Below are 5,784 nucleotides of genomic sequence, written 5' to 3'. Positions count from 1 at the left end.
AAAAAAAAAAAAAAAAAAAAAAAGAATTTCCAGATAATAATGCTAAAAATGCAGATCCAGAAATTCAGATTCAGAAAATGTGACATGCAGCCCAGAAATCCACACTTTTCACAACGTGCCTGAACATGATGTAGATCCATTTTAAGAAATAATAGTACATCTTTGTCTTGTTGTTTTGTTTGAGATGGAGTCTCGCTCTGTTGCCCAGGATGGAGTGCAGTGGTGCAATCTCAGCTCACTGCAGCCTCTGTCTCCCAGGTTCAAGCAATTCTTCTGCCTCAGCCTCCCGAGTAGCTGGGACAATAGGCGTGCTCTGCCACACCCGGCTAACTTTTGTATTTTTAGTAGAGATGGGGTTTCACCATGTTGGCCAGGATGGTCTTGACCTCTTGACCTCATGATCCGCCTGCCTCGGCCTCCCAAAGTGCTGGGATTACAGGTGTGAGCCACCACATCCAGCCCCTGTATATCTTGTTTTATAAGCAAGCAAAACCTCAAAGAATGAAATGCTGAACTGAAGGTCTTTTGATATTCAGTTTCTCTTTTATGTTTCTAATAATGACCTTATTACATGAAAGGCAAGAAATTATCCTCTATTTCCTATTGTCTAACGACGGAGCTAACGCTAGCAGAAAGTCATGTTAATTAAATTAAACATCAGGATAATTTTAACTTATCCTTCCTTCATCACATCTGCACAATTCAAAACACAGCTCCAGGACAGGTGCAATGGCTCACGCCTATAATCCCAGCACTTTGGGAGGCCAAGGCAGGTGGATCACTTGAGGTCAGGAGTTGGAGACCAGCCTGGCCAACATGGTGAAACCCCATCTCTACTAAAAATACAAAAATTAACCAGGCTGGTGGTATGCACCTATAATCCCAACTACTCGGGAGGCTGAGGCAGGAGAATTGTTTGAGCCCAGGAGGCTGAGTTTGCAGTGAGCCAAGATCATGCCACTACAGTCCAGCCTGGCCAGCAGAGTGAGACTCCGTCTCAAAAAAAGAAGTGCATCCTAATTCAGTTATTTTACCATATACAATGTAAACATACATATACAGTGAGTGTAGGTTTATGTGCTTGGGTAAAGTGAGTGTGCATCACAGATTTTTTTTTTTTTTTTTTTTTAAATAGAGACAGGTCTTGCTATGTTGCCCAGGCTAGTCTTGAACTCTTGGCCCCAAGCAATCCTCCCACCTCAGCCTCCCAAAGTGCTGAGATTGCAGGCATGAGCCATGGCACCCAGGCAGGTGCAGGCAAGATTGTGCCACTGCAGTCTAGCCTGGCCAGCAAAGCCAGGCTCCATCTCAAAAAAAACAAAACAAAAAACAAAACCAAGGCCAGGTGCGGCAGCTCACGCCTATAATCCCAGAACTTTGGGAGGCCTAGGCAGTCGGATCACCTGAGGTCGGGAGTTCGAGACCAGCCTGACGAACATGGAGAAACCCAGTCAACAACAACAACAAAAATTAGCCAGGCATGGTAGCATATGCCTGTAATCCCAGCTACTGGAGGGGCTGAGGCAGGAGAATCGCTTGCACCCAGGAGGCGGAGGTTGTGGTGAACTGAGATCATGCCACTGCAGTCTAGCCTCAGCAACAACTCCTTTGAGAAAGAGTTTCACTCCTTCTCAAAACAAAGAAACAAACAAAAAACATAGGTCTTTGAGTGAAAGAGTGACGGGACAAGGCTTGTGTTTTAGAAAATTACCCGCAGACAGGTAAGTCAATTAAGAAGCAATTATAATAGTCCAAGACATGGATAATGAAGGTCAGAGCTAGGATCGTGACACTGACAATGAAGTAAGGGGTTAAATTCAAGACTTTCAGAGGAAGAGATTACAAGATATCTAAGAGAAAGGACACAGGAGGAGAGGTGGAGGGAATGGAAATTTACAAGACTTAGTTTGGGTGGTTGTGTATGTGGGGATCTTATTAGCCATGCTAGCAAACAGGAGAGGAGAGCTCAGTTTGAGATATGGGAATGAGGGTAGTAGAAATAATGACCTATTCTACTTGGAGAACTGTGAAATATCCAGCTGGAGTGTTTGCGAGCAGTTGAGGATACAGACCAGGCGGTCAGGAGCAAAGTTGAAGCTGCATGTGGAGATAACAGTCAATAAGAGTTGAAATTATAGGGGAAAAATAGATGTCCAAGGGGTGGCTAGGGTAAAAGAAATCAGTGAAAGAGATCATAAAGCGTCTATCACCAAAGTAGGAAAAGAGGTGAAAGAGGATGGTACACTTGGAATCATGGAGATGCAGTCATCCTTTCATATCTGTGACAGTTGGTTCCAGGACCCCTGCAGATAGCAACATCTACAGATGCTCAAATGGTGTTAGGGACAGGCACAGTGGCTCACGCCTGTAATCCCAGCACTTTGGGTGGGAGTGTCACTTGAGCCTAGGAATTTGAGACCAGCTTGGGCAACATAGCAAGACCTTGGCTCTACTAAAAAGCAAAAAAATTAGCTGGGCACTAGGGAGGCTGAGGTGAGAGGATAGCTTTAGTCCAGGAGGTCAAGGCTGCAGTGAGTTATGATCGTGCCACTGCACTCCAGCCCAGGCAACAGAGGGAGACTCTGTCTCAAAAAAAGAATAAAAAATAATTTTTAAAATAATGTAGTATTTATATATAACTGGCCCATCGTCTCTTGTATACTTTAAATCTTCTCTAGATTACTTATCATACCTAATGAAATGTAAATGCTATGTAAGTAGTTACACTAGATTGGTTTTTAAATTTGTGTAATTTTTATTGTTGTACTGGTATTTTTTTATTGTTTGTTTCTTAATACTTTTGTTCCAGGATTGGTTAAATTCCTGGATGCAGAATGCTTAGATAAGGAGAATTGATTGGACTGCAGTTTCCAAAACACGTAAGTCTCAAAAAGTGAAAGTGGTGGCTCCCCTTGGTGCCAGCCCTGAGAGCAGCCCCGGCCTTTGGTGGTGGCCTCCTTCTGACATCTGCACAGACAGTGAGAAGTAGAGCTGCAGGCTGAAGCTTCAAAGTAATGGATGAAGCCCTAAAATTAATTAAAGGTGCTAGCTGTGGGCTTTGAAAAAAGTTATGTGAAAACCTGTCATCTTAAGATAGGGGGTGTAAAGATCTTCATGATAAAATGTCTGTAAATGGTTATCTCCCAGTGATGGCAAATGGGACCAGGATAGCCCTGCCTCTGCTGCTCACTGTTAAGGCCTATAAAATAATCTTGGCCGGGCGTGGTGGCTCATGCCTGTAATCCCAGCACTTCAGGAGGCCAAGGCGGGCAGATCACTTGCGGTCAGGAGTTCGAGACCAGCCTGATCAACATGCCGAAACTCCGTCTCTACCAAAAATACAAGAATTAGCCGGGCATGATGGCAGGCGCCTGTAATCCCAGCTACTCGGGAGGCTGAGGCAAGAGAACTGCTTGAACCTGGGAGGTGGAGGTTGCAGTGAGTAGAGATCGTGCCACTGCACGTCAGCCTGAGCGACAGAGCAAGACTCTGTCTTAAAAAAAAAAAAAAAACAACTCCTCAAAAGAGGGGGAAAAAAACGAGAGGTCGTGTGTGAAGCCTCATTGATCTCATCTCTCTCCTATTTAAACACCATCCAGATGTAGATGGCTTCCTAGTCTGTATCTGTCATCCAGATCCTTCCTCCAAATTTAACTCAGTCACTCATCAATCTAACCAGAACGTGTAGACAGCCCTTCTACGTGCAGACACTGTGCTGAGAAGACAACCCTCCCCAAGATCAGCGGCCTGTCCTCCAGGAGCTCCAACACAGAGCTGTACAGACACATACCAGAAAGTTCTACGGGATATGATACACGGGAGGGGCTCCTCACCCACCCCCAGGCTTGGGGGGTAAAGGAAAGCTTCCTAGAGTAGTGACATCTTAGCGAGACATGAATGAGGAAGAAGGTTAAACAGAAAACGGGGAAGGTAGATGTTTTCAAGCCTGGAGGTGAGAGAAGGCCATGTGTTCAGTGAACTGAGGGGTTAGTGCAAGTGAGAGGAATGACGATGGGTGAGTCTAGGATGTGGGCAGAAGGTAGATGATAGCAGGCTTTGAAAGTCATATTAAAAATAAAAACTGAAAAATGAAAAAAGAATGGTATTATTTATACAATCCTAAGTATAATAGCAAACACACACATGGCAATTACTATGTTCACTTGGTATGTTTTAAGTTTTCAATCTGCATTAACTAAGTGTTACAAGAATCCTATGAGGTAAGGACTGTTAGAATCCTATTTATCTGATAGTTATAGAGATATATTGACAGGTTTTGAACTGGTAATTTGGCCGCTACAATCTCCTCCTCTCTGGCTCCTGGCCTCCTCCAGGCTTGTTTCTCTCCTTTAAATCTACCTCTCCCCAAAATGCAAACACACAGCAGCTTATCTCAGTTGACTGTTCACAGAAAACAATAAAATAAAAAAATTTTAAAGTTAATAAAGGAAAAAATATTTTAAAAATAATAATTATAATAAAATGCAAACACAGCACATAAGGCCTCAGCTTTAAACATGGCAAGGCCTCTTGTAGCTAGTGAGCATGTTTTGGGTCAAGTCACTCTCCTCATTGCCCATGGCTCGCTTTCATGGCAAGGACACACGTCCAGGAGAGGGGTCTGCAGTGACAAGTGTGGCCAGGCTCTGCCCTCAGCCCTTTGCATGAACTGACTCAATTCCTGCAATAATCATACATTACACAGTTTCAGAAACTGAGGAACGAGGATGTCAGGTAACCTATCAAAAGACACAAAGTTGTGAACGGATGGACACCCTGGCTCCAGATGTGCATCCCTAGCCTGGGGAGGGAACAGAAAGGCATGTCCACTGAGGTTTGGGAGAAAATAAAATGAAACCAAACTTCACTGAAGCTTTGAGATGATTCTGCTGAGAAGTACCACCATCTCCCCTCACACAGTGGGATCGTCACAAATGTGCAAACCTAGATCCTCCACGTGGCTCTTGCCTGCCCCTCCAGGACTGCTCCGCACTCTCCCTGACACATGGTAGTGGTGGCCCCGCAGTTTTGCTACCCTGTCTTCTGCTGTCAGCTTCTGCCTGCCCGCACCTTGTGATGTGGCCTTCCCTTTTTCAGTTTCTCCTCTAGGTTTCTGAGGGCAGGAGTCATGTTCCTTCCTCATCCACCCACTGCCTTGCCCAGTATCTAGGTCAAGGTAGCACCAGCCCCTGCAATCCCACATAGATAATGCTGAATATAGGCCATCAGGTTGGGCCTGCTGTTTCTAACTTACCTTGAATTTTCCCCCCCTCTATTCAATTTTACATTGTCATAATATTGTGACTCTGGGTGTTTTGTTTTGGTTTGGTTTGGTTTTGAGATGGAGTCTCGCTGTGTCACCTAGGCTGGAGTGCAGTGGCATAATCTCAGCTCACTGCAACTTTCACCTCCCGGGTTCAAACGATTCTTCTGCCTCAGCCTCCTGAGTAGCTGGAATTACAGGTGTGCGCCACCACACCCAGCTAATTTTTTGTATTTTTAGTAGAGACGGGGTTTCACCATATTGGCCAGGCTGGTCTCAAACTCCTGACCTCAAGTGATTTGCATGCCTCGGCCTCCCAAAGTGCTGGGATTACAGGCATGAGCTACTGTGCCTGGCTTTGTTTTTTCCTTGAAACTCACAGAGAAAAGGTCTAAATTAGTTCCATTCGCTCATTCAACAAGTATTTATTCAACTCCTTCTATATAGTAGGCATGGTGCTAGGTGCTGGAACAAATTTGTAGTATATCCCAGAAAAAGAGGCAGTGTAAATTTTAAAAATA

The sequence above is a fragment of the Mandrillus leucophaeus genome, unplaced genomic scaffold, assembly GCF_000951045.1.
Source record: "Mandrillus leucophaeus isolate KB7577 unplaced genomic scaffold, Mleu.le_1.0 Scaffold346, whole genome shotgun sequence".
In the NCBI taxonomy this organism is placed as follows: Eukaryota; Metazoa; Chordata; class Mammalia; order Primates; family Cercopithecidae; genus Mandrillus; species Mandrillus leucophaeus.
The sequence above is the reverse complement of the archived record's forward strand: the minus strand, read 5'-3'. Positions refer to the sequence as shown.